This window comes from Bufo bufo, chromosome 8 (genome assembly GCF_905171765.1).
Source record: "Bufo bufo chromosome 8, aBufBuf1.1, whole genome shotgun sequence".
Lineage (NCBI taxonomy): Eukaryota > Metazoa > Chordata > Amphibia > Anura > Bufonidae > Bufo > Bufo bufo.
The window spans coordinates 17788263-17808752 of NC_053396.1; the positions used below are offsets into that span (position 1 = coordinate 17788263).

Below are 20490 nucleotides of genomic sequence, written 5' to 3' on the forward strand. Positions count from 1 at the left end.
GGCTGGAAGTGGGCACCGCTCTGCAGGAAGGAGACCAGGGCACGGCTCACCCTAGCGTTGCAGTGCCTCTGCGTTACGTCACGGCGTGCGGCGTACGCAAAGGGCAGGGGAGGTCAGGAGGAGGAGCAAGCAAGTACAGTATTTTTTGCCCTATAAGATGCATCGGCCCATAAGACGCACCTAGGTTTTAGAGGGGGACAATAAGAAAACAATATTTTTCATGACACCTCAGGTCAGTCCACCAATCGGACCCCCAATGCTAATAAGACCTCAGATCAGACCCCGAATCAGACCTCAGCTCAGACCCCAATGTGAATGAGCCCCAATCAGATCTCAGAGAGCCTCATGCCTCTCATCAGCCCCCATATGCCTCATATCAGCCCCCATATGCCTCATATCAGCCCCCATATGCCTCATATCAGCCCCCATATGCCTCATATCAGCCCCCATATGCCTCATATCAGCCCCCATATGCCTCATATCAGCCCCCATATGCCTCATATCAGCCCCCATATGCCTCATATCAGCCCCATATGCCTCATATCAGCCCCCATATGCCTCATATCAGCCCCCATATGCCTCATATCAGCCCCCATATGCCTCATATCAGCCCCCATATGCCTCATATCAGCCCCCATATGCCTCTCTTCAGCCCCCAGTGTCTCCATCAGCCTCATATAAAGTAAAATAAAAATAAAAAACACTTACCTTTCCTGATCCGGATGCCGCCGCTCCTCACCGCCTGCGGTCAGTCTTCCTCTTCAGTCTGCTGTGCTGTGAACTGGCGCGCCCAGCGTGGGGTCACAACGCGACCTCACATCTGCGCAGCCTTCACAGCGAAGAGCCGAGGACCAGGAAGAGGTGAGTATAGAGTTCTCACCGCTTCCCGGTCCTCCGGGTAAGTCCTTCACTATGCGAGCCATGCCGCTCACATAGTGAAGGATAGGATCGGGACACGGAGCCGGCGATTGTGGGCAGTGGCCAGCAGGGCTCAAGAAGCAGCTGCCTTGGGCCCCCCAGGAGCAACTGGGCCCGGGGCAGCTGCCCCTTTTGCCCCACGTTAAAGACAGCCCTGGTCTTAATAAATGACCCCTATAATGTTTAGACATGTATCTTAAAGGAGTTGTCCGGCCTTAGAACTCCTGCTGCGTTCCCGGCTTCATTGCTGCCCCATTCGTGTCCGCTTCCAGTTCCCGCAAGACCAAGAAGCATCTTGGTCCCGTGACTGCTGCAGCCAATCGCATGCCTCAGCGGTAACAACTGCGGGGACCAGAAGTGGCCAGGAACGGGGCAGCAACTGGACCGTGGAGTTTGACTTCAGGGGCACAGGTTAGGACCCCGGGGATTGTCAAGGCCGGACAACCTCTTTAACATTTCTTCATAAAACTGGAAACCCCCTTTAAAGAACTCTGCTGCCCCCCAATGTATTAAAGGGTTTCTGTCACCAGAATTAACCCTGATAAACTGGCTGACATTAGCAATGCCCTGCTGCACTTGATTGACAGGGCCAGGCCAGCGTTGGTCTCCTCCTGCAGGCGAAATCTCGCGCCTGCACCTTCCCGTTCAGTATTCGGCCCAGTGAGTGAAGGACGCTCGGCTGCCGGCTTCCTCACTGCGCCTGCGCTGAATATATCACATACAGCCGGTGGCATGGCAGAGAAGAGGGAGGAGAGAGCTGTGACGTCGCTGGATCCTCCTATGTGCTAAGTATTTGCCTGATTGGCCAGCGCTTTATTCCCACCAATGATCAAGGGGACATTAGAAGAATAAATATTTTATGCAAAAAACGTTCTACCAATAATAATGATATTTAGGACCACTAGATCACCAACTAATCAAATTAATTTGGCACCAGATAAAATATATATATATTATCTGGCGGCCAAATAAATTTGCTTCGTTGGTGTATAACACAAGCTATAACTCAGATTTAGTACAAAGTAAGTTAAGCAGTGTATTCACAAAGGTAGTCAACTTTCTATGAGCAATAAATGCAGAATTTTAGATAAAAGTCGTGTCTGATTATACAGGGAAAAGTGAAGACTTGGGGCGTGACGCCATATGCCCCGAGCCTCTGTCGGATGATGTCTCCCCGGTCCTCAGTATGGCAGCATTTACATTTCTGCTTAATGCTCCAGGAGGAGGTCAGGAAATAAAGGAAAACTCAGTGACTCTTCTGAAAGGAAAATCTCTGCTGAATGGTAGAGTGCTCATTTGTGGCTGTCCTGCGCTTTATCGATTTCACGTTCCCAGGAGATAAACAGTCACTCGAAGCAAAATACAGGAAAAAAACAAACCTAACAGATGATGCTCGAGACGGGGCAAGTGCCATCATCTCCTGGAAGCTGTACAAAAAGCATATCAGGGAGGAAGAAAACATCACCCGCGGTGTATCTGAGCGCCGTGCGCTGAAATGGACAGAAGGACATGGGCGTGGAGGGTTTGGTGCACTCATGTTTCCAGTTCTTAAAGGGGTTGTCCAGCCCAACTCCACCCTGCTGCACCTGCTTCCCGTCACTCCTGTTAACTTCTGGACGGACGGCGTCATGTGTGCCACTGCAGCCAGTGACTGGCCTCAGCAGTGACTTGCCGATTGGGGACACCTTACCGCTGAGGAAAGTCATTGGCGGCAGCGGTGTACGTGACCCCCATCCTCCAGAAATTTACAGAACGAGAATCAGAAGCGTGCCAGGATCCTAAAAGCCGGAACAGAGCAGCAGGAAGCATGTGTTTTTTTTTTTTCAACGGGTGCAACAGGCTGGAGTTGACAGTCAAAAAATTTGGACAACCCCTTTAAGATGGGAATAGTGTACAGTCTGATGGACGCTCTGGGTGGTCAATGCATTCTCCACTGTGCCTATTAGAGAGCCTCTTGTAGATTTTTGGGTTCTACAGTATATATGCAGCCTTTGTTCCTGTACTCGGTGTTGATTTTGGTCTAGTGGTATTACTTGATCTGAGGGCAACAAAATGTGTAATGCCGGGGTAGTTTTCATAGCCAGGTCCACCATGTACATGAGTTGTGGCTCCCCCTGCCCTCCCGCCACCAATCAACAACTATCTCCTTATACTGTACATAGGGGAGAAAGCTGCCGGTCGGTGGGAGAGATGCAGCTCATGAATATCGAGTACTACACTGCACGTGCACAGAATGGACAGGACTACATCCTTGGCTATGGTTTGTAAACAGGTGTTTTGTAAAATCTATCAGCAAGACATCCAGAAAGTGATACATCGATGGACAGATTCCACTGATGTATCACCTGAGAGCTACAAGGAAGACAGCGAGTCCATGTAGCCTGAGAGCTATGAAGAAGATAGGGAAGCTATGAGTCCATACATCCTGAGAGCTTCCAGGAGGACGGGAAAGCTAGGAGTCCATGCAGCCGCAGAGATCTCCAGGAAGACAGGAAAGCTAGGAGTCCATGTATCCTGTGTGGGGGTTCGCTCTGATAGGCAGGTTAGCGGACGCAGTATAGAGGCAACAACAAAGTCTTTAAATTAAACAGTAAAGTGTTTATTCACATATTAAGTAAGTGACAAAACAAAAAGTCAGTTTCAAGGAAAACAGTCCCCTTGTGATTCTGGTGTTCATTCACATCATGCAGCAAAGAAGTCCTTGGACAAAGCAGAATCCACCTGCTTTCACACCGACAAAGTAGCAGGCCTTAATCCAGGCCCAAACTCCCAGGTCCCAACACAGAGACTGACAGAGCTCCACTGTCAAAGAGGAGTAATCCACACCACCTGACAGTGCTGCCTGTGTTTTTATAGCTCAAAACCAAGACCCGGCCTGGAACGTGGGGAGTAGTCACCCACCCAGCACTTTGCCTTCTCCCAGTAAGAGCCGTCCCGGATCAGCTATACAGCCATACTAACATAGTAAAGTGTCAATCAGCATTAGCTGCCGCTGACACCTGTAAATACCGGCACTTACTTCGCCGAGGCCGGGAACCTCGGTGACACATACCTTCCGTCAACGACGGACCCTTGCACCTTCCTACACCTGATATCTACCAGGAAGACTGACAAGCTATGAGTCCATACAACCTGAGAGCTTCCAGGAAGACGGAAAAGCTAGGAGTCCATGTAGCCTGAGATCTACCAGTAAGACAGGGAATTCATAAAGCAGCTCTGGATGTGACTGGAGAATAGGAAATGTAACAACTCATATCTAATAAGTAAAGCAAAGTATTTAGAAATGTTACATTGTACAACAATGCCCACCAGTTCTTCACTCTTACATCTGAGCTCAGTAAATATTCAGGAACTGCTGTTTGATAACTTGATAGTAAGAATGCCTCTGCCGGTCCGTCCAACTATTATAAGGAACGACTGAATGTTGTCGGCAGATAAAGGCTAATTGATAGGAGCCGTCTGCCCATTTTGTACATTAATGGCTTACTCTTAGCTTAGACCTGCGTTTATCTCAGTTTTTCCAGCAATTTTGTTCTTGTTTTCTTTTTGGCCGCGCGTGAATATGATCTGCCGTCTGCTGATAAGCCTGTCTTTTCCTAACGAGTTTATACTATCTTTGTAATAAAATAGCCAGTGCTTTGTTACGTGCTTCTTTTTATGCCACCTGTGTACATGCAGAGAACACCATAAATAACCAAGAGGGCTCCAGACCCTAATCTATCATTACCGTCTTACAGGATGACGATCTACTAGGGGGGCTCAGCAGGCAGGCTAGTAGTGCTACCTCTGTATATGATCTTGTCATGAAATAATGATTTTTCTTTTCTTAAGAGTTCCGTGCTGACTTGTTCCTCTGTTATTCCTCCTGGAATTGTAGAAATAAATGGCATTCTGGGTGTTACTATTCCACTTGTCAGTGGGGCATGTTTCTACACATTCTGGATCTGTGTGGTGAGGTGACAACCAGTCTGAGCACAATTGCTTCTCATAACAGAAGTTGTCGCTCCCAAGTCTTTTCCTTTGGTGCTCATGCACATGAACGTATTTTTTGTCCGTTCTTCCTATTTTTTTTATTTTATTTTACAGCCCGTATGTGGAACCATTGACTTCAATGGAGCTGCAAAAAACAGAAATGCATTCAGTGTCCGGATGTCCATTCCGCCCAAAAAAATAGAACATGTCCTATTATTGTCCGCATTACGGACAAGGATAGGACTGTTTTATTATGGGCAGGCCGTTCTGTTCTGCAAAATGCGGAATTTTGCGGACCACAAAACAGCACCGGTCGGGGGCCTGAGCCCTTACACTGCTTTTTATTCCCTTTAATGTCAACGCTTCATCTGACCTAGTCTCTTTGCATTATATTTGCAAGGCTTTTTATAAAAGCACGGTGGTGACGGAAGGCTTGAGGCGTAACTTTGACTCCCAGCAATTCTTAGTATTAGGCGGCACGAGGGTCCGATTGGGCATGCACCCCGAATAATACCCTGCGGCATAAGCTATGTGCTGATATAGACCAGCTATGGCCTGAGGCCGTGTTTCTGCGGATTAGGCATACAGAGCTCATGTGCATTCATTCTCCTCCATCCATAATTCACATGGAGGGGGCAGAGATTTTCTGTGTCATAGGGTGGAGTGTGCCACCGGTGTAATACGTCCTGTGTTCTTCCCTGCCCGACCCTCCCTGGAATTAGCGTCCATACTTTAAAGAGACCAGGGGTGGATAGTGCCATAATGATGCGCCTGTGCATTGTAATTATGCTGAGCAACAGAGAGTAGTCAGTCAGTGTATGGATTGTCAGCTCTGCAGCCGAGAATCCCTTCATTTTACTGTTTACAACAGGGATCGGCAACCTACACCACTCCAGCTGTTGCGAAACTACAACTCCCACCATGCACACTTACTCGGTTGTTCCTGTAACTCCCATAGAACTGAAAGGAGGATTCTGAGAGTTGTAGTTTTAGAACAGCCGGAGGTTGCTGATAACTGGTTTACAATACCACAGCATGATATTTTTTCTCTTGCGACATGCCCCCTAAAGCCCACTTCACACGGATACTTTTGCCAGTGGAATTTGGCATGGATTGTATGTCCTTTCTTGGCACGGTGTCACAGGTGACTGCAGCAGGCGTCCGCTCGTGGCGTTCAGCTCCCTTCAGTGGGTCTGCAGCATTGAAGCTGAAAAATACTGCAGAAACTGGAGGCATTTCTGACGATGCCTTTTGTGTGAACTAGCTCTAAAATAAATTTTAAAATAAAAGGAAATGTAAGTCCACAAATTATTATTTTTTATTATGTCTTATACTAGTCCTATAGTATACTACAGTATAATAGGTAATGTACCAGTCATATAGTATACTACAGTATATCGGGTAATGTACCAGTCATATAGTATACTACAGTATATTGGGTAATGTACCAGTCATATAGTATACTACAGTATATTGGGTAATGTACTAGTCATATAGTATACTACAGTATAATAGGTAATGTACCAGTCATATAGTATACTACAGTATATCGGGTAATGTACCAGTCATATAGTATACTACAGTATATTGGGTAATGTACCAGTCATATAGTATACTACAGTATAATAGGTAATGTACCAGTCATATAGTATACTACAGTATAATAGGTAATGTACCAGTCATATAGTATACTACAGTATATCGGGTAATGTACCAGTCATATAGTATACTACAGTATATTGGGTAATGTACCAGTCATATAGTATACTACAGTATAATAGGTAATGTACCAGTCATATAGTATACTACAGTATAATAGGTAATGTACCAGTCATATAGTATACTACAATATAATAGGTAATGTACCAGTCATATAGTATACTACAGTATAATAGGTAATGTACCAGTCATATAGTATACTACAGTATATTGGGTCATGTACCAGTCATATAGTATACTACAGTATATCGGGTAATGTACCAGTCATATAGTATACTACAGTATAATAGGTAATGTACCAGTCATATAGTATACTACAGTATAATAGGTAATGTACCAGTCATATAGTATATTACAGTCTAATAGGTAATGTACTAGTCATATAGTATACTACAGTGTAATAGGTAATGTACTAGTCATATAGTATACTACAGTATAATAGGTAATGTACCAGTCATATAGTATACTACAGTATATCGGGTAATGTACCAGTCATATAGTATACTACAGTATATTGGGTAATGTACCAGTCATATAGTATACTACAGTATAATAGGTAATGTACCAGTCATATAGTATACTACAGTATAATAGGTAATGTACCAGTCATATAGTATACTACGGTATAATGGGTAATGTACTAGTCCTATAGTATACTACAGTATAATAGGTAATGTACCAGTCATATAGTATACTACAGTATATTGGGTCATGTACCAGTCATATAGTATACTACAGTATAATAGGTAATGTACTAGTCATATAGTATACTACGGTATAATAGGTAATGTACTAGTCATATAGTGTACTACAGTATATCGGGTAATGTACCAGTCATATAGTATACTACAGTATAATAGGTAATGTACCAGTCATATAGTATACTACAGTATAATAGGTAATGTACCAGTCATATAGTATACTACAGTGTAATAGGTAATGTACCAGTCATATAGTATACTACAGTATAATAGGTAATGTACCAGTCATATAGTATACTACAGTATAATAGGTAATGTACCAGTCATATAGTATACTACAGTCTAATAGGTAATGTACTAGTCATATAGTATACTACAGTGTAATAGGTAATGTACCAGTAATATAGTATACTATGGTATAATAGGTAATGTACCAGTCATATAGTATACTACAGTGTAATAGGTAATGTACTAGTAATATAGTATACTACAGTGTAATAGGTAATGTACTAGTCATATAGTATACTACAGTGTAATAGGTAATGTACTAGTAATATAGTATACTACAGTATAATAGGTAATGTACCAGTCATATAGTATACTACAGTGTAATAGGTAATGTACTAGTAATATAGTATACTACGGTATAATAGGTGATGTACTAGGAATATAGTATACTACGGTATAATAGGTAATGTACCAGTCATATAGTATATTACAGTCTAATAGGTAATGTACCAGTCATATAGTATACTACAGTGTAATAGGTAATGTACTAGTAATATAGTATACTATGGTATAATAGGTGATGTACTAGTAATATAGTATACTACAGTGTAATAGGTAATGTACTAGTCATATAGTATACTACGGTATATTAGGTAATGACTAGTCATATAGTATACTACGGTATAATAGGTAATGTACTAGTAATATAGTATACTACAGTGTAATAGGTAATGTACCAGTCATATAGTATACTACGGTATAATAGGTAATGTACTAGTCATATAGTATACTACAGTGTAATAGGTAATGTACTAGTCATATAGTATACTACAGTGTAATAGGTAATGTACTAGTCATATAGTATACTACAGTGTAATAGGTAATGTACTAGTCATATAGTGTACTACAGTGTAATAGGTAATGTACTAGTCATATAGTATACTATGGTATAATAGGTGATGTACTAGGAATATAGTATATTACAGTCTAATAGGTAATGTACCAGTCATATAGTATATTACAGTCTAATAGGTAATGTACTAGTCATATAGTATACTACAGTGTAATAGGTAATGTACTAGTCATATAGTATACTACGGTATATTAGGTAATGTACTAGTCATATAGTATACTACAGTGTAATAGGTAATGTACTAGTCATATAGTATACTACAGTGTAATAGGTAATGTACCAGTCATATAGTATACTACAGTGTAATAGGTAATGTACCAGTCATATAGTATACTACGGTATAATAGGTAATGTACTAGTCATATAGTATACTACAGTGTAATAGGTAATGTACTAGTCATATAGTATACTACGGTATAATAGGTAATGTACTAGTCATATAGTATACTACAGTGTAATAGGTAATGTACTAGTCATATAGTATACTACGGTGTAATAGGTAATGTACTAGTCATATAGTATACTACAGTGTAATAGGTAATGTACTAGTCATATAGTATACTACAGTGTAATAGGTAATGTACTAGTCATATAGTATACTACAGTGTAATAGGTAATGTACCAGTCATATACTATACTACAGTGTAATAGGTAATGTACTAGTCATATAGTATACTACAGTGTAATAGGTAATGTACTAGTCATATAGTATACTACAGTGTAATAGGTAATGTACTAGTCATATAGTATACACTGCGTGCAGAATTATTAGGCAAAGTAGTATTTTGACCACATCATCCTCTTTATGCATGTTGTCTTACTCCAAGCTGTATAGGCTCGAAAGCCTACTACCAATTAAGCATATTAGGTGATGTGCATCTCTGTAATGAGAAGGGGTGTGGTCTAATGACATCAACACCCTATATTAGGTGTGCATAATTATTAGGCAACTTCCTTTCCTTTGGCAAAATGGGTCAAAAGAAGGACTTGACAGGCTCAGAAAAGTCCAAAATAGTGAGATATCTTGCAGAGGGATGCAGCACTCTTAAAATTGCAAAGCTTCTGAAGCGTGATCATCGAACAATCAAGCGTTTCTTTCAAAATAGTCAACAGGGTAGCAAGAAGCGTGTGGAAAAACCAAGGCGCAAAATAACTGCCCATGAACTAAGAAAAGTCAAGCGTGCAGCTGCCAAGATGCCACTTGCCACCAGTTTGGCCATATTTCAGAGCTGCAACATCACTGGAGTGCCCAAAAGCACAAGGTGTGCAATACTCAGAGACATGGCCAAGGTAAGAAAGGCTGAAAGACGACCACCACTGAACAAGACACACAAGCTGAAACGTCAAGACTGGGCCAAGAAATATCTCAAGACTGATTTTTCTAAGGTTTTATGGACTGATGAAATGAGAGTGAGTCTTGATGGGCCAGATGGATGGGCCCGTGGCTGGATTGGTAAAGGGCAGAGAGCTCCAGTCCGACTCAGACGCCAGCAAGGTGGAGGTGGAGTACTGGTTTGGGCTGGTATCATCAAAGATGAGCTTGTGGGGCCTTTTCGGGTTGAGGATGGAGTCAAGCTCAACTCCCAGTCCTACTGCCAGTTTCTGGAAGACACCTTCTTCAAGCAGTGGTACAGGAAGAAGTCTGCATCCTTCAAGAAAAACATGATTTTCATGCAGGACAATGCTCCATCACACGTGTCCAAGTACTCCACAGCGTGGCTGGCAAGAAAGGGTATAAAAGAAGAAAATCTAATGACATGGCCTCCTTGTTCACCTGATCTGAACCCCATTGAGAACCTGTGGTCCATCATCAAATGTGAGATTTACAAGGAGGGAAAACAGTACACCTCTCTGAACAGTGTCTGGGAGGCTGTGGTTGCTGCTGCACGCAATGTTGATGGTGAACAGATCAAAACACTGACAGAATCCATGGATGGCAGGCTTTTGAGTGTCCTTGCAAAGAAAGGTGGCTATATTGGTCACTGATTTGTTTTTGTTTTGTTTTTGAATGTCAGAAATGTATATTTGTGAATGTTGAGATGTTATATTGGTTTCACTGGTAAAAATAAATAATTGAAATGGGTATATATTTGTTTTTTGTTAAGTTGCCTAATAATTATGCGCAGTAATAGTCACCTGCACACACAGATATCCCCCTAAAATAGCTAAAACTAAAAACTACTTCCAAAAATATTCAGCTTTGATATTAATGAGTTTTTTGGGTTCATTGAGAACATGGTTGTTGTTCAATAATAAAATTAATCCTCAAAAATACAACTTGCCTAATAATTCTGCACTCCCTGTACTACGGTATAATAGGTAATGTACCAGTCATATAGTATACTACAGTGTAATAGGTAATGTACTAGTAATATAGTATACTACGGTATAATAGGTAATGTACCAGTCATATAGTATACTACGGTATAATGGGTAATGTACTAGTCATATAGTATACTACAGTGTAATAGGTAATGTACTAGTAATATAGTATACTACGGTATAATAGGTAATGTACCAGTCATATAGTATACTACAGTGTAATAGGTAATGTACTAGTAATATAGTATACTACAGTGTAATAGGTAATGTACCAGTCATATAGTATACTACGGTATAATGGGTAATGTACTAGTCATATAGTATACTACAGTGTAATAGGTAATGTACTAGTAATATAGTATACTACGGTATAATAGGTAATGTACCAGTCATATAGTATACTACAGTGTAGTAGGTAATGTACTAGTAATATAGTATACTACAGTGTAATAGGTAATGTACCAGTCATATAGTATACTACGGTATAATGGGTAATGTACTAGTCATATAGTATACTACAGTGTAATAGGTAATGTACCAGTCATATAGTATACTACAGTGTAATAGGTAATGTACTAGTCATATAGTATACTACAGTGTAATAGGTAATGTACCAGTCATATACTATACTACGGTATAATAGGTAATGTACCAGTCATATACTATACTACAGTGTAATAGGTAATGTACTAGTAATATAGTATACTACAGTGTAATAGGTAATGTACCAGTCATATAGTATACTACGGTATAATGGGTAATGTACTAGTCATATAGTATACTACAGTGTAATAGGTAATGTACTAGTAATATAGTATACTACGGTATAATAGGTAATGTACCAGTCATATAGTATACTACAGTGTAATAGGTAATGTACTAGTCATATAGTATACTACAGTGTAATAGGTAATGTACTAGTCATATAGTATACTACAGTGTAATAGGTAATGTACCAGTCATATAGTATACTACGGTATAATAGGTAATGTACTAGTCATATAGTATACTACAGTGTAATAGGTAATGTACCAGTCATATACTATACTACAGTGTAATAGGTAATGTACTAGTCATATAGTATACTACAGTGTAATAGGTAATGTACTAGTCATATAGTATACTACAGTGTAATAGGTAATGTACTAGTCATATAGTATACTACAGTGTAATAGGTAATGTACTAGTCATATAGTATACTACAGTGTAATAGGTAATGTACTAGTAATATAGTATACTACAGTGTAATAGGTAATGTACTAGTCATATAGTATACTACAGTGTAATAGGTAATGTACTAGTCATATAGTATACTACAGTGTAATAGGTAATGTACTAGTCATATAGTATACTACAGTGTAATAGGTAATGTACTAGTCATATAGTATACTACAGTGTAATAGGTAATGTACTAGTCATATAGTATACTACAGTGTAATAGGTAATGTACTAGTCATATAGTATACTACAGTGTAATAGGTAATGTAACTACAGTATAATAGGTAATGTACTAGTCATATAGTATACTACAGTGTAATAGGTAATGTACCAGTCATATAGTATACTACAGTGTAATAGGTAATGTACCAGTCATATACTATACTACGGTATAATAGGTAATGTACCAGTCATATACTATACTACAGTGTAATAGGTAATGTACCAGTCATATAGTATACTACAGTGTAATAGGTAATGTACTAGTCATATAGTATACTACAGTGTAATAGGTAATGTACTAGTCATATAGTATACTACAGTGTAATAGGTAATGTACTAGTCATATAGTATACTACGGTATAATAGGTAATGTACCAGTCATATAGTATACTACAGTGTAATAGGTAATGTACCAGTCATATAGTATACTACAGTGTAATAGGTAATGTACTAGTCATATAGTATACTACAGTGTAATAGGTAATGTACTAGTCATATAGTATACTACAGTGTAATAGGTAATGTACTAGTAATATAGTATACTACAGTGTAATAGGTAATGTACCAGTCATATACTATACTACGGTATAATAGGTAATGTACCAGTCATATAGTATACTACAGTGTAATAGGTAATGTACCAGTCATATAGTATACTACAGTGTAATAGGTAATGTACTAGTCATATAGTATACTACAGTGTAATAGGTAATGTACTAGTCATATAGTATACTACAGTGTAATAGGTAATGTACTAGTAATATAGTATACTACAGTGTAATAGGTAATGTACCAGTAATATAGTATACTACAGTGTAATAGGTAATGTACTAGTCCTATAGTATACTACAGTGTAATAGGTAATGTACTAGTCACAGTATATGTTGTATATTCTTAGTATTCCAGCAACCATCCGATCCGATCTCTGTTTTTATCAATTCATATTTTTTTTAAAACATGGAAAAACACCCATCTATCCCGAGACACTACTTACGGTATGTGGTTAGAAACTTTATGGTTCTTATTTACAGCAACATGAATAAGAACTGTTACAGGTCTGAAACGTGTAAGTAGTTTTAGATGATGGATATGGGACCGTAAAAATGCAGATGATATCCGTGTGCTGCCCCTATCTGTGTGACCATCCCACAAATGATAGAGCATGTCCTAGACAAGAATAGGCATTTCTACTATTGGGCCTGCGAAAATTGCGGCATGCACGCGGCCTGTATCCATATTTTGCGGATCCGCGGTGTGCGGCATGCACGAGGCCCTAGTGAGACAGACTAGAAGTGCCTCTAACACTTGGATGGATGCTCTCTGCCCCTAAAGAGTAATTTCTCCAGAAATATTCTAATAGATGGTTGCCTGTGTGGTTCCCTGATGTATTCGGTAAAGTGGCTCTGGGGGTGGGGGCTCCACTTTAAGGCCGTGCCATAATAATGTATCTTCTGTCTGATAATGTTCAGACCGTCCTCAGCCTTCTCTACATTTCACCGGGAGACGACGACCTTGAAGCGTTGCGTCTCTCAAGGTCACTGATAATTTCCAAGCCCTTTTCCCTTCCTCGTCTGGAGCCGTTCGGATATTTTGACTGATGGAGAAATGTGATCCTTGTGACATAAAACAAGGACGAATGCTCACGGGAAATATGAACCTTGTCATGTTTCGCCATCGCTTTAAATCACAGGAAGCTTTTGCTTGAGCGCAGCTGTTTCCCGAGAAATGTAAGCACCTTGCACAGTGAGGACGCTGTGAGCGGCGCTCCTCTCAAGGGTTAATGGGCTCCATTAATGGATGATACAAGTGAGAGCGCCTGCAGGGTGTCAACACCAATAAAATATACAGCGCTGCGTGCAAGTGCCATCACTTTGTAAACCGCAGATTCCCTGCAGTGAATTACAGTGGATTGTGTGTTTCTGTCTGGGGATCCTATCCGCCTCCTTCTTGGAATATATCAGGAAAAACGTGGAAAAAACGAAAACGACTGTTCACAGTGTAGTATTGAGTGTGCCTATAGGCCTAGACTGGATGTAATCTACAAGTGCCCCTCGTAGGTAGGTAGGTAAGAAGCCACTGCCAGACTCCTGTGGCTTCAGAAGAAGCGGATTGGGCAGCTGGAATACAACATGCCTGATCCTCATCTCCCCCCGACATCTGCCGTTAGGGGGGAGTAGGACGGCCTCCATACACATTAGATGGTCGTCTAGTCCTGCCAATGTACATCTAATGTGTATGACACACGTTCGTGCAGAAAAACCTCAAAGTAATACGGTACCAACAAAGTGAATGAGATTAGACAAATCTCATGTAAACTTTCCATATTTTTTTCCGTACGTAAATTGACTTGCCATGCAGATTTAAACTCTTTCCCTATCCACACGGTAAGCGTATGATCGGGACCCCTGGGACCCCCACTGGTCATGAGAACAGGAGTCCTGTGTCTCCCCATGTGGATGATGCTGCTTCTCCATTTATCTCTATGGGACCTCCAGTGAGCTGAGCGCTGCATCGGGAGATACAGGAGCCTAGTTCTCGTGATTGGTCGGGGTCCCAAAAATGGAAAGGTTATAATAGCCAATTAGCCATAGCTCTGCCTCTTCTTTTTGGCCTTTCAGTGCACTGTTTACTGCCCCTCCTCCTTCACCTTCCACCTCTGAGGCACATTCAACAGCGCAGTTGGACCCTTAAAGGGAACCCGTCATCAACGTTATGTTGACCTCACTGAGGGCAGCATAAAATAGTGACAGAAATGCTGATCTCAGCGGTGTGTCACTCATCAGCTAAAAGTAAGTGGTTGCTGAGAACCAGCATCATAATCATTGCAGCCCAGGCCTTGAAAAGAGTCAAATCTACCTGAGAAGAGTCCTGGTTATTCCTAATCTCCTGCTCTCTCGCCCGTCTGCTGATGATTGGCAGTTCTCTCCTAGACAGAAAGGGAGAAAACTCTGTAGAAGCCGGTCAGTCATCAGCAGGAGAGCAGGAATTCATGGATAACCAGGACTCTTCTCAGGTGTCCGTGACTCTTTTCCAGGCCCAGTCTGCAATGGTTGTGAAGTTGGTTCTCGGCAACCACTTACTTTTAAATGACAGAACCGCTGAAATCTGTGTCTACTTTATGCTGCTGTTAGTATGGGTAGCATAACGTTGATGACAGGTTCACTTTAAGCTTTTGGGCCACAAAGCAGCTGCTATGCCTTGATCTTCTTTAATTTGCGGGACAAATGAGGCATAGTATTGCTATATAGTGTCTGATATAAACACTTATCAAGAATACAATTCATCGGAGCAAACTCTGTACAGACACTGAGCCAGCAAGGATTGCTGGGACATTTACGCTCTGCAGAATTGTGAATACAGCTCTGGAGTGTAAAACGGGCTGTAACTAAAAACAGATCAAAGTATTCATCACCTATCCGCAGGTTAGGTGACAAATGTCAGATCATGAGGGGATCCCAAGAAAGAGGGTTTCTGAGCCCCTCTCTGAAAGAAGTTCTAGTGCGCATGACTGTCCACCGTTCCATTCACTTCTATGGGACAGACTTTAGACAGTTCAGTCTTATATAAGTCAATGGAGCATTGAACCGACATGAACACTACTGCTGCATTCAGGGACCCCTTGTGCAGCAGGAGAGGAGAGGGGATTGGAGGAGTGATGGAAGTAATAATGGAAGCTGTAGTTACTCACTCTGATGCTCCCCTGGGCTGTGCACACCTTTTGGGCATACCCTTGTACTCCTGCCTGATGGTGGTTTGGGGTGCCCTTCATGCTGACTAACTGTGAAGTGCAAGACAGGGTCCCGTGCAGAGGTGGAGGAGGCAGTGATGAGACAACTCTGCAGTACAGCAGTTCTTCATTGAAGATGCAAGTTTAAAGGGGTTGTCTCATCTCACCGTTACTAAGACAAGATGAGACACATCTTGGCCGGGAAACAGCAGAGCGCTCTGCTGTTTCCTGCCTGAGAGGTGGTCAGAACCGTGCCTCATCTCTCCTTAGTAACGGCGAGTTGAGACAACCCCTTTAAGCCCATTAGTATGCCACAGATCTCACAGGTTACACGGCTGCAAGGGTAGTTAATAGGCCAAGATGTCTCTTTAAATCAAGCTGAATCTTGCACAAGCATTCAGGAATGGTGGGGTGTAAGACTTCTCTTTCTGTGATGCAACCACAGGGTGGACTCTAACGTCAGACTTTGCTCTGCACCTTTTTTGAACAGGTTGCTGTACTTATAATGCATGCTTCTACAATGTCCTGTGGGGTATGTGGATATTTTCGTATGCAGGTGTCAGCATGTGGTTATGGTCCTTTCCAGACAGCAATTCTCCAAAGAACTTCTGGTCCAGAGCCGGCTTTACTTTCAGCCACCATACTTGGCATGTGTCCTCTCGTCTGTCTAGAGTAATTTAAACTGAACAAACACCTCTTCTCTATATAGAGAGGAAGACACCAGCCTCATCTAGTGCTGGATGTGAATGCGGCCTATTAACACCTTGCTTGCAATCAATACAGTAAATGCATATTCCACACAAATTATTATTTTTTTAACCCCCTTTGCAGTATACCACTGGTGCTGAGCTTCTTCTCGGGATCACTGTAGGTCTCATTGGTCAGACATCCTGTGATCTGACATTTCTCATCTATCCTGTTGATACGGGATCAATACTTTTTGCGGGATATTGTCTACTTTAGTACAATATCAATCTACAATATGTGGATATGTAAACTGAATATTAGACATCATTGCTGGTTGGGTAGATGGAAGGGATGGGGAATGGAAAGTAGTCTATAGCATGCAGGTTTTCGGCATGCTCCCTCATGGTTTCAGCGGGGTCCAGATTTTTCTTTTTTGTTGTACAGGGAGTCTGCGGATCTGACCCCATACAGGAGAAGCGCCTACATGCTCAATAGCCGCCGTCCGACCCCTGTTTTTACTTAGACCCCATATGCATGCCCTCTAAACTGGGTATGTATGAAGGTGGGAATACGCCGCTGCCAGAGGAGGCATTAAAAGGATGGGGCATGCTGAAATTCAACTGCCCCATCCTTCCTTCCCCAAATCTCTGGTATTGAGACAGTCAGGACACCTCCATATACATTAGATGGTTAGCGGTTCATATATCTAGCGCCTTTACTCTCTTGTTGAGGAAGTCCTTGCCTTTGCCATCAGGATGGCGGGGGTTCACTTCAGATAAATTCTGCCAGTGATGGGCATGCTGGGTTGGTCACTTGGAAAATGCAATTTTCGTATAGTAACAATGGAGGATTGGGCACCATTACTACTGGCGCCACCAGAGCGGAAAATGTTACGTCCTATATTCCAGAGATTGGAGGCCATGTCCTGTCGAGACATTTGTCACTTTGGCCATGTGCGTGAACATGTATATTGATCATGGCTTCTTTTTTTTGCATGATTTACTGCTTGCATTGTGGTCTCCTGTCAGCGGGGGAGGCCTCCGGCTAGAACGTCTCTGGTTATCGGCGGCTAATGCCATCCCTCGGGCCATATTGTCAACACTTCACAGGAGCAGTTAATTGACTCTTAAGAATAAAAGCGAGTTAAACATTGTAATCTGAGCAGATCCCGCGCTGTCACTGCACGGAGACGCTCGCTCGCAGAGGAAAGCTTAATACTCGGCTTCTCATCTGATTATACCATTGTGCGGCCCTCCGCGCGGCGCATAATTGCAGGGCAGGATTACTATCAGACTATCCAGGAGTCTCTTTCTCCTTCTATACTTTATTGTGCTCTGGATATTTTACACAAATAATTAAAATGTGATCCAGGGAGACCCTGCGGACATGGCGGGACACAGCAGAGACTGAGGCGGTGACCACCCCTGTGGCTTCCTAGCCACTAGCGGATGCATGTTGCCAGCAGACTACATAACTGCTTTAGGGCCCCTGGCTGGAGGGTACCCACCATTAAAGGGGTCCTCAGGATAGGTCATCAATATCAGATCGACGGCGGTGCATCATGCAGCGACATAAACCAGGTAACTGATAAGATTCTGGGCTGCACGCAACCACCACTAGGGGGAGCTAACTAACATAATGACTTATACAGCTAGTATGGAACTCAATGAAGTTCTTATCAGATTGGCGGGGGGTCCGACATCTGGCACCCCCGCCGATCAGCTGTATGGTCTTTGCCATAGACTGCTGCAGCGGACAAGAAGAGAGAACCCCGCCAATCTGATAAGAACTCCATTGATCCCACTGAGTTCCACACTGATGCCTGATGCAGCCCTTTGCAGCTGCCACATTGCCAACAAACCAAGCAGTTGCTTGTCCGGCTGACACCCCCCTATATACCTGCATTTTTGGCTGAGCCGAGCATGCATGTGTTTTGAAGCTGCGTGTCTGTAAATTTCCACAGCTAGAAATTGCTTCCATTCACCTGAATGGGTCTTGCAGAAACCCATTCACACCCATTCTCGTCAGCATACAACCGTATTCTTTATCCAAATTTTTGGCAGACCCATTCGTAAAAAATAAAGCAGATTGCACGCATCCGTGTGGTTGTGTCGCAAATTATAGAACACGTCCTATTCTTGTCCATTTTGCGGAGAAGAATAGGCATTTTTTCAATGGGGCTGAAAAAAGTGCAGGATGCACACGTACAGCAAAACGGATACGGTCGTGTGAATGCCCCCTTATACACATAATAGTGTCCTATAGAAGTGCATAAAGCAGTTACCACTCCATTCATATGGGACTCGGGGACCCCATTCTGGACATCTCTGGGGGCCCGGTTATCACCTATCCTGTTGGTGGGTGATAAATGTTCGTGGGACCAACCCATCCTATGAAGCCTTCATGGTTTCTTCTACCAGATTCTTAGAAGGCGCGGAGCCTGGCTGTGAAGGGTTAAACGAATTTACGGCTGGGAGGAAGGCAATTAGCTATATATACACACAGTATTCGGAGCTCCCGCTCTGGGGAGGGCAGTGGTATTGGGAATGCTGCTAATTTCTTACCTCCCGGTGTTTGAATGATATTACTAGCGCTTTAATTAGATAAATTATATCTCCACAGCCATCGCGGCTTCTCTGCAGAGCTCTGCGCGCGCTTCTCTTCCCGTGACCTTGTGCGAGGGGACGAGTACAGATTTCACGATAAAACAGGACACATCAGCTCGGGACATTTGGACCAGCGTGGTCCTGAAGGAGCTGCTTGGATAATGTATCACCCCTGCCTATGACCACGGTCACACACCTTATAATAATCATGGCAGTAGAACCACTGGTGGGGCGATACACTTGTAACACGGACCCTAAAATGTGAGCGTATTACTGTCCTGTGGTGCACGACTCTGCAGTGAGCAACAGGAGGGTTACATCTGCACCGGTGGCCCGGGTGTGTGGCATCATTAACATGGAGTTCCTACGGGTACGGCTACACGGCGACATTTCATGTAATAATGGTGTCGCAATGTGACACACTACGATGCGACATGCTGGATTTTGTGTCTCAGGTTGCTTGTTGCGGGCGACTTCTCATCCATTGACTTTATTCTAAAATAGCTGCACAACAAGTAGACGAGACACATATTTTAGCGTTGCGTGACTTTTCTGCAACTTGGAGTTGCGCGACGCCGTGTAGCTGTACCCTAACACAACACCGTCTCTGATGTCATAGTTAAACATATTGTTGCTCCGCCAGGTGCCTCCTGCTTTTTGCTCAACTGCACTGAACCAGTGGCTTTACTCCCCGCAGTCCCTGCTTTAGTGACCTGGTCTTGAGGTGATGCGACCCACGTGCAGGCTCCGCTGCAAGAAAGTGGCCTAAACGTAATCCTGAGTCTTCGCTTGAGTGCCGAAGGGTCAACAGGTTGGTGTCCGGTTATAAACTCTTCCACTATCCAAAAGGTTGCCTACAGAAGTAATGCATTTTGCTGGCGACTTTGCGGTAATCTGACCACGCAGTGTGAATACACCCTGACACAGATGTGCGCTGCGTTAGCCACTCTTCTGCAGAAGCAAAACCGGTGTGGATTTTGTGGCGGACATGCTGCTGCTCTCACTGGCGAATTCCTCAACATAAAGTGGCTTTAAAATCGACACCACGGGGCGAGTTGTTTGCAAATTTTGTTGCTGAAAATGTCCACAAAAAAAATAAAAAAATAAAATAAATTCATTGGCTTTTGTGCTACAGGTATTTCCCTATCTGAACGCCTGTAGGATCGGAGGAGAAAAGCTCCACGTCTGCGCGTTATCTTATAATCTGCCACTTATTCATCCCCTCAATGGGTTAACCCTCCCTACCTGCTGCATGTG

The 20490-nt window shown here is 42.5% G+C and overlaps 1 protein-coding gene across 3 annotated transcripts in view; it reads left to right on the forward strand.

The window, feature by feature from the left end:
* The window catches only part of GPSM1 (G protein signaling modulator 1), a 174323-nt gene that overhangs the window by 129800 nt on the left and 24033 nt on the right, over nucleotides 1–20490 (forward strand). The gene's annotated exons all lie outside the window — the stretch shown is intronic.